The sequence below is a fragment of the Vitis vinifera genome, chromosome 18 (assembly GCF_030704535.1).
Source record: "Vitis vinifera cultivar Pinot Noir 40024 chromosome 18, ASM3070453v1".
Lineage (NCBI taxonomy): Eukaryota > Viridiplantae > Streptophyta > Magnoliopsida > Vitales > Vitaceae > Vitis > Vitis vinifera.
Window position 1 is genome coordinate 35,220,049 of NC_081822.1, and position 9,939 is coordinate 35,229,987.

A 9,939-nucleotide genomic window follows, 5' to 3' on the forward strand; every position below is an offset into this window, starting at 1 on the left:
CATGGTAAAATTAAAAATTAACATAATGCTTAATAATTAAAAAAAAAAAAAAAAACCACTGCCCAGATTGGCATAGTTAACTAAATGAAAACCCGATTTCTTATATTTCGAATGAACCAAAAAGGATACAGTAGGAAACAACTATGGAACCAATATGTAAGAGGATAAAAAACAACAATTTTGATTGAAACTAATCCTTGAAATAATCAATGGCTAAGTACATCAGGTTGTGTTTATAAAGTCCTAGTTCATAAGCACTAAATTCTAATGCTAACACTCTCCAAGTGCTTTCAGCCTGCTGCTTCAATGCAAGTACTCCATATGCGCGCTTGATAGTAACTTGCGCTTGATAATAACTTCTCATGTCCTATATATTTATACCCGATCAAGGACTGCCATTTTATTAGATTGTTGAGTAATGACGCTGCTTGTTGAAGGATTTTGAGACAGAACAATCTCATACCCATCATCATATGACTGCATCCCCTCGGCCATGAGTTGCCAAACCAAGCCTCCACCGATTCCTCCACTTCTTGCAAAGTTGTAGATGTTGGTATAAACAGCATTCAAAAATGAATCCCTTGCACTTAGACTATATCCCGGGTCTTTGCTTGATTTCCCAAATTCAGAAAAAACCATTGGCTTATTTATTATTGTCTCTGAGTCTGTCAAATGGCTCGTCATCCATCTTAGCATGAAAGCCATCTGTGAGCTGTCATCCTTCCCAGACAGCCTATTGGAAATCAGGCATACAAGATGTTAACTTCAACATGCATGTTCTTAATAAACTTATAATTATAATTGTTAGCGAGAAGTAATTAGAATGTATTACTCACCAAATATCAGGATATGCATGTATGGTTGAGAAATCAATCTCCTTAATAAGATGATTGCTAATAAAATCTGTGCCAACTTGGTAACCAGGGTTTATTGCCTTCTTTTCTGGCATTGAATCTCCATAGAATCCTTCCATGCCTACTGTCAACAAGTGATTGCTGTCAATGGATTTTACAAAGCTTGCCATTTCTTGAATCCATCCCTGTCATATTGAAAATTGTGATTAGTTTAAGGAAGCACTTCTCGACAATTATAAACATGTGCACCAAAGGCTACCAACTAATGTTATGGGGTGTGTCAAGGCTCACATTTAGGGTTTTTCCAGAGTAATCAACTTGGCAGCGTGGCTCGTTTATCAGTTCCCATGCCATGATTGTGGGTCATCTTTGTAAGCAACTCTGGTGATTGTATTGATCCTTGTTAGCACTCTCTGCAAGAAATTAAGCCAAAATTAGTATCAGGAATCAAGTCATTAGGAAAAACAATGCCTGCCAGAGTCTTCAGCAAATCTAAGTTAGGTATTTATAATTTGTACCTTAACGTGGTTCTTATAGTAGCCTTTCACGACTTCATTAGCGTAAAAATCATCATCACTGTTCACTGGAGCACCAGCATTTCTAGCCCAATTCACGTACTGAGGCCTTCCTCCAAAGTCTTTGTAGTTGTTGCTCAAACTCAAAATCAAGCGGACTCCATTCTTTTTTGCTTCCGAGATCACAAAGTCAAGTCCCTGAATATTTGTTGTCATATTTAAGTATCAAAAGAGTTAGTAACTTAAATCTATACATAAATGGCCAAAAAAAATTTAAAAAAGGATTTCTGGAGATGTTGGAACCTGAAAGACACGCTCATCATAAACTCCAGGAGATATTTGAAGAGCTTGGGTGCCTCCATCGTTGAATGCCCATGTCCTACAGACACTCAGCCGTGCAGCTGCAGCCTGGCTAAAAACATCCGACACTTTACTCCTTTGGCTTGGATCTGCAGCCACGTTCATCATCCAGTATGAGTTAAACCCGTTGAAGAAGAAAGGGGAACCATTGAGGATGAATTGAGTATTTCGAGTTTGAACAAATCCCGAAGATTGAAGAAGTACTCTAGCTTCACAAGCTAGGGCAATGAGTAGGGAAAGCACTGAAAAGGAGATGATTCTACTGAAGTAGGCCATTGTAGTAACTGGGTTTTGTTTTAGGAATTCTTGTTGGTCTAGATATGAAGCACTTGTGTTGAGTTTGCTGCTTATTTATAGCAAAAAAATGGAGAGAGGAATTTGATAATTTAGGAAAGCTTTTAGCAGAGGAGAGGCTGCGTCATATTCCATGTGAAATCATGAGGAAAATTGAGAGGTGTAATCAGTAGAGAGAGATTGTGAAGAATGAAAAATTAGAGGAAGAAGATATCGTAGTTGAAAGTGTTGGTTAAAAGTTAGTTGAAGAGAACATGGAATTGTTAAGGCAGTTATAATTAAAGATTTAACCGAAATTCCTTAAGATGAGGCTCAAAATTTGTTGTTAAATATGGCAAATATGCTGCTGATGGTTTCAATCCATGTGGGCTGTTAATGACAAAGCCATCTGTAGCCTACCAAGAAATTAAAAAAACTGTGCCCCCTGGATAACCTCATATTCCCTTCAGAAGTTGTTACTTTATCTATCTCACATGGTGTGAGGCCAACCTACCTTCACAATGATGAATCAACACATGGAAAGTGTCACATGACTAGAACATGGACTGAATTTGGGCATATGATAAAATAAATATAATATCTTAATATGTACTTTGCAATGGGCTAATATATATATATACTAGATATCATTTTTAATATCTTCACCTAATTATTTGTTCCTATATAATTCTTTTTTTTTTTTTAAAAATAATCACTATTCAACAATCCAGATTTATGTATTAGAAAGCTTTAGTTCAAAACTCATGTGACCATAATGAGATGGCTGAAGTACCATTTTCAAATCTTTTTCAGGGAATGTGGGAGTTATTCGAGGGCCATTTTTAAATCTTGAGAGGCTGCAGACAGCCATGTCATCAACGGCCCACACATGTTTCCTATGTTTAGTAAGATATTTTGACCCACATCTCATCTCTCATCTCTCATCTCTCTCTCTCTCTCTCTCTCTCTCTCTCTCTCTCTCTCTCTATGTATGTATGTATATACTAAAATTATTTGTTGTGGAAGTGCAACTTTTTGGGGGAAAGGGGGAGTTATTCTACCGCCATTTTTAAATCTTAAGGGGCTGCAAATAGCCATGTCATCAACGGCCCACATGTATTGCAACCGTCAGCTGCATGTTTCCTATATTTAGTAACATATTTTTATCCTTATCTTAATGAAATTGCTATTGAATCTTTAATCACTGATGCCTCAACAATTCCATGTTCTCTTCAACTAAAACTAACCAACACCTTCAACTGCCCTATCTTCTTCCTGTTTTCCTTCATTGTTCACAATCTCTCTCTACTGATTACACCTCCCAATTTTCGTCACCATTTCACGTGTAAAAGCTTTCCTAAATTAGCAAACTTCTCTTTTCATTCTCTATCTATAAATAAACAGAGAACTCAACGCAAGTTCCTCATGCGATCTAAACCAACAAGAATTCCTGAAACAAGCCCACTTAGTGTAATGGCATACTTCTTGTAGCCCTCGTTTGTAAAGCTAGAGTGCTTCTTCGATATTCAGGATTTCTTCAAACTCAAAAATACTCAATTCATCCTGGACTGTTCCCCTTTCTTCTTCAATGGATTTAACCCTTACTGGATGATGAACGTAGCAGCAGACCCAAGCCAAAGGAATAAAATATCTGTTGTGTTTCAGTAAACTGCAGCTGAATTTTTGGAAAATTTTGTGAGCACTATATTTTTGGAAAGCAAACAAGAGTAGTGATATTTGAGACTGCAATATTCCACTGTACTGAAGGTATCTTAGATTATTTCCATGCAGATGATTTGGGATCAGCCTGAGTAGCATCTTTAGAAGGTATGCACTATTTTGTTTCTTTTGTTGATGACTTCTGTAGAAGGGTTTGGCTGTATGTAATGTAAAAGGGTTGGGGTGTATGCCATGAAAACTAAGAATGAAGCTTTGGGAGTGTTTTTTAAATAGAACGAGATGATTGAAAGTCAGACTAGTTGGAAGATCAACTATCTAAGATTAGAAAATGGAGGTGAATAAAAAAAGTGATCCATTTCTCCATGTCAAAATGAGAGCATTGTTCAACATTTCACAATTATGACATCGTTGGAAAAGAGTACTCGATATATGTTGCCAAATGATGGAAAAGAGTACCCGATATAATTAAAGGTAGAACTCTTATTAAGGTACGGTCTAAAAAACCTGCAAATGATTATGATTCCTTATTAAGTTTTTGGTTGTCTTTTTTTATGTGAAGGAATCTAAATTAAATTTGAAAGCCAAGAGATCATTATTCATGGAGCTCTGTATAGGTGTGAAAAGATATTATCTTTGGTGCCCATAAATCTAAATTAACTTTTGATAAATCTTCTCTATTGTAACAATTGTTGATACCTCGCGCTCCTGGTGTTTCACGTAGTTGCCAAATGGATGGATGCGCGACCTCAACCAAAATAGGTTCTTGATTCAGTCGTTATACCTACAAAAAGGGCATCCGGACGGGGTGTCCGGATGCACCCTCCGATGGTTTTGTTAGCCATGGTTTGGGAGAGGGACAAATCAGTTGACCTTTTACTAGGTATAACAAGCTTACTTCCTCTGTGTGAAGGTTGATATATATAGTTCCAGGAGCATTGTTCCTCTCATTAATGGTGGGGAGATATTTTATGTTTGTCATGATGACATTAGGTGGCAGCATGACCATCATCACCCTACGGGCGGCTGACAGGGATCGTGACAGGTGATGCGGCTGTCAGAGATCGTGGGAAGTGATCATGTGGAATGATCGTAGGAAATGACTTGTTGTCACTTCATCCTGTCCTCTCATCCTACAGGTGGCGGAATGTGGGCCATGACAGGCTGTTGTGGTAACGTGTGAGACTTGCTTACTTCAGTCAATAATCCGGACCATTGTATCCGGATGGCATATGTTGATCATCCGGATGTATTGTGTAAGCCGTCCGGATGATACGTTTATAAATGTCGTTTGATCTTCCTTGAGGTAGTCCGGAAAAGCGTGCCATGTGTGCTTTATAGGAAGATCCGGATGAGGGTGACTCGGATGACAATTAGTGCCATGTGTCACTGTAAGATGCGTGCCACGTGTCACTGCAAAATGCGTGCCACGTGTTCTCGGAGGGAGGGGTCCCTATAATGCCCCCATTTTTAACTTGCCTATTTTGCCTGAGCAAAAAGGGTGGTTAAAAAATAATTGGTTTTTTTGAAACCGAAGTCGACTTTTTGTCTGGTTGGGCCACTGATTCGTGCCCAATTGGTGTCTCAGCTGATTCGTGTCCAGCTGGTGCTCCTTGATTGAGGGATTAATCAACAAAATTTGTAACCTATAACACCATATACTAGGGTAGCAAAGAAAAAGCTACTATAGTATAGTGGCTCTAGGATCGTCCACTGGGAAAGATTAACAAGCTATCAATGATACCAATTCCAAGTGAATTGGTTTTGTTTCATTTCATGGTTAGCTTAAGAAGTAAAACACAAACTTTGATTGGTAAAGGTTTAGACTTAAACTAACTAACATAACAGAAGTTTGGAATAATTTAGGAAGAAAAGCATTCCTTTGAGATTTAGGTTCACTGGGGTGGTTCCTCATGCAAAAGACACGGCTCTGGTCAGATGGTTCATTTCCTCGCGTTAGAGATTCAACATATAGTCAATTCTCTAATTGGTGATGTACAGAGACTCCTTCAATTAGATTTCACTTTAATTCTCTCAATGATGCAACTTGCAATGGTTTAAGCCTCTCACTAAGCCTTAACCATTCAAGGTGATCTTTAACCTTGGATTACCCGTCAAAAGCTCGCAAGAGATAACTAATGGATGTCTCCTAGGAGTCTAAAAGCTTACCAAGTGTTGACTATTCTAAAAAATCCTACCTTGAAGTCACCTCCCAGAGGCTCGCAAGGGGTAAACTAGTGCATTTCCATGGTTGGAAATCACTTGCCTTACCAAGTGTTGGCCCAGGTGACTTTAAAGTGTTTTAAGTTAACTAAAAACATAAAAATCACTAAAGGATTTCACTTTCTCTTCATTAATAGCTAAAACCACAGAGCTTTGCATTCTTGCACTTGGAACCTTCCTCGGCAACCTTAGCTCCAAGGAATTAGAGGTTTAGTTACTCATTTTCTAGGGAAAACTCCTCAGAGAGTTCATAACTTAGTAAGAAAATGAAAATACAAAGTGAGAAGGTAAGGCAGTAGAAAGAAAATAAACTTTACTTGCTTACCCAAACTTTTACAGAAGGAACTCTTCTCCGAGAACAGGCTCCCGAGAGGTATATATATGAACATAATATAAAACTAATTATTACATAGATATTTAGTCTTTTTACTAACTTAAAAACTAAGGAATCATGTAATTGGTGGCTTACAAGGAGTATTTTGGGATTTAGACAACAAAAATCTAATGGAAAATATCTCCCAATGTTGGTAGTAAATATCGGGAGGCTTCAGGAACCATTTCGCAGGAGAAAAATGGTGTCTGCGAGATTTCGCAGACACTCAAGAGGGCTGCGAAATAATTTCGCAACACCAAGCTATCTTCACAGGGCTGCGAAGTTGGCTTCCACCTTGAGGTTCCCAGCTTCCTTCTCGCGGCATAAATCGGGCATCGTCAGAAGGAGAAACATCACACTGTTCAAAAAGGCTGCGAAATCACTTCGCAACAAAAGGGTGATTTCGCAACACTTTGCAAAATGCTTCCTTCAGCTCGGAGTGATTGGCTTGTAATGGCTACAACTTCTTCGTTTCAACTCCGAATTGCACACCGTTTGAAGCATTGGATTGTTGACTTCCTGAGCTTTGAAATGATATATAGCATGCATCATTTGGACATCAGAAAGTGCTCCAAAAGTGGCTGCTACGACTGTCATCAAGAATATGCTTTATGGCAGATTCTTTTTGCTTTTTCTCCTTGCAATCCGGATTTACTCTTGGCAAATGACTTCTCAACTTTGCCCAAGATTCCTCAAAGCTCTCCTCAGACTTGACTTGCTTTGGTGATCAAAATACTAACAAAAACACCAAAACTTACACAAAGTGATCAAAATTGCTTTAAAGGATCCTTAACATGCCAATTGAGTTAAAAGACCTAAACTACTACTCAAAAGTGTTTAAAAGGATTAATTATAGATCAAATAGCACTTTTTGAGTAGTAATCAGCCACGTGGCGAGTGGGGGTGCGGGAGCCAAAAAGGCTTTTATGATGAGCCGCCGACTCTGGGTATTCCCAGGCAGCATGTCGTTTCAATGATGGCGTTGTTGGGCGTTTGGCTTTCCGAAGGGCTGTCCCCTTATAAATAGCATACTGTGCCCACTGTTACTTTTTTCCTACTGCGTTTTTTCTGAGATTGCTTCTTCTTCCTTTTGTGCTCTTCTTTACTTTTTCTGAGTGAAAAAACCTTAGAGTTTTTCCTGCTGGTGCTTTTATGTCGCAACAACAACCTTTCTTCTCCACATTTCCATTTGGTACGTGCATTTTTGTTCTTGTTTTCCCTTTGTTGCGCTTGTTTGTTCATTAGCTTGGTTTCTGACTTGCTTTGGGCAAATCGCTTGCGACTGTGTGTTGAATGTTTGGGATTTGTTGGTTTTCTGGGTTTTTTTCGAGGGTATTCTTGACTGTTTTGGTTTAGGGTTTGTGAGTTTTCTGGATCGCTTGTGTTTAACCGTTGCGCTTCTTGTATGTAGGTTTTTGATTCAGCTTTGGGCTAAGAAATGTCTTCAAAGAAGAAAACTGTTTCATCTACTCGGGTCGGCGATGCTCATGAAAAAGCGACGGACAAACTGGATGTGAAGGAATTCCAGGACCGGTTCTGCATTCCAAATGGCGTGATTGTGGAATTGCTGAATGATGAGGAGGTGTTTGTGCCGACTGAGAAGGCTGAAAAAGATACTATCATCTTCTCAAAGGAACAATTCAACGCGGGGCTCCGGTTCCCTCTGCCGGCGTTGTTCAAGGAATTCCTCCATTTCACCCAGATTCCACCCGCCTTCATTCATCCCAACATCGTCCGGGTGCTGATGAGATGCAGCATCATAAACATGCTGTACAACCTCGACCTCACGCTGCTGGAGGTGTTTTTTGTCTATTCTCTGAAGAAGGTAAAAAAATGACATCTTCAGCATGTCCGCTCACTTGCCCTCCCTTCAATTGGTGACGGAGCTGCCGGACTCGACGAAGGGAGGTGCGAAGGGACACGTGGTGGTCCGGGGTGCATGGGCGGGGTCGAAGCATCCGGCGAGGCCCTTATCTCCAAACTACTCCTTAGTGATTCCGGGTAAGTTTGCTTTGCGACTTTTGTCCGGCTTTTACTTTGTTGTCTTTTTGTTGATTTTTCCGGACGGTATTCTCATCTTTTGTTGCTGTCAATGCAGGTCCGGAAAAGAGGGGCCACATCGTGGACTGGGTGGAAAAGACGTCTTTTGCCTGTCTCAATAAGTTATTTGAGATAGACGCCAAGGAGAGGCACTACAAGACGCTGCTTTCTATGCGGAATCTAATGGCGGTCGTCCGGAAGTCCCAGGATTATGTCGTCAATATTCTCTCCAGGAAGCTGCCAAAGGAGGTAGTGCCTGGGGAGCATTATACTATGAAGGATCTCCCGATCTACCAGGAGTTTAAAGAGGCTGACGCTGAAAAACGCCGAGCACTCCTGGATGATCGGGAGAAGAGAAAAAATGAAGGAACCCTTCGGAAAGCTCCCGGACAGAAACGCGGCGCAGCCTCTCCTCCAAAGAAAGCTCCAGCGAAAAAAAGGAAGCTGGTGAAGATGGGAAGAGAGTGAAGGAGCCCACTCCTCCCAAGGAATTTGCTCTTCCGCCAATTACTCACGAGGCGGAGGTAATAATAGAGGAGCCAGTGAACCCTGCTCCTCATTCTATCTCAAGCGGACCTGGACACGTCGCGGGGTTGAACCACTCGAGTACCTCCTTGGTAGCGGTTGCCCGTCTGGCTAATTTGGCTGAGGAAGCTGCGTCCATAAACCATCCGGGCTCCCCTAATCCGGATGTCGATGCAGCTGAAGCCGTTTGTGCGACCCCGATGGAAGAAGCAGGGGCAGAAAGCCAGAGTCAGCCCTTTGACGATCCGGACCGTCTGACTCTTGTTCTGGTGAAGGGGCCACCTTCAAAGAGGCCGCGTTCGGCGCGCAATCTAAGGTCCGGATTCATCGGGCGGCTTCAAGATCGTCAGCAAGAGATTGAAGTTAGTTGCTCATCCGCCTACGACGCTCATCCGGAGGGGGGCGAAGTAGAGATGGCAACTGAGACTCCAGCCGTCCCGGTGATGGTCCCGGATGAGGTTGCACCTAGGGAGACCCATTCGGCCGTAAATGTTGAGGCCCCGAATCCGGAACAAGAGTCGCCTTCTGTCGCCTCATCAGGTGGGGATCTTGTTAATGACGCGGCTTGCACATCCGCTAGCCCTTTTAGCTACGCGGAGTTGGAAGATAAGCTGAAACAGATTCCACCCGGTTTGACTACTATCATACCTTCAGCCAAGATGTTCGAGATGGTGGAAACGGTATACTGTTTTTGTGATTCTTGATTCTTTCTCATTCTGATATGTGTTTGTGGTGTGATTTATAACTTTGCTTTTCTCGTTTGTGCGCTTGGATGCAGCTGGTAAGTGGTCTTCGCGGCATGGCTCAACAACACGATTTATTCAGTGACTTGCTGCGAACCATTGATTATATGAAGGCCTTCGCGTCCCGACACAAAAATAGTGAAGATCAGCTGCGCCTGAGACTGGCGGAGGCTGAAGCCAGTTTATCCACCGCTCGGGGGGAGAATGAGGCCCTCCGGGCGGATTTGGCTGAACCAAAGAGCCGAGAGGAATCGATGGAGGCCCGCCTGCATGAGGCAGAGGATGAGATGGCCCGGTTGAGGGGGGAGGTGAGGCAACTCCAGATAGAGGCTTCAATTGAAAAGAAGCAGAAAGAA

At 41.6% G+C, this 9,939-nt stretch overlaps 1 pseudogene; it reads right to left on the bottom strand.

Annotated features, from left to right (window-relative positions):
- Positions 1-228: 228 nt before the first annotated feature.
- Positions 229-2,254, bottom strand: LOC100267156 (mannan endo-1,4-beta-mannosidase 5-like; annotated as a pseudogene).
- Positions 2,255-9,939: the final 7,685 nt, after the last annotated feature.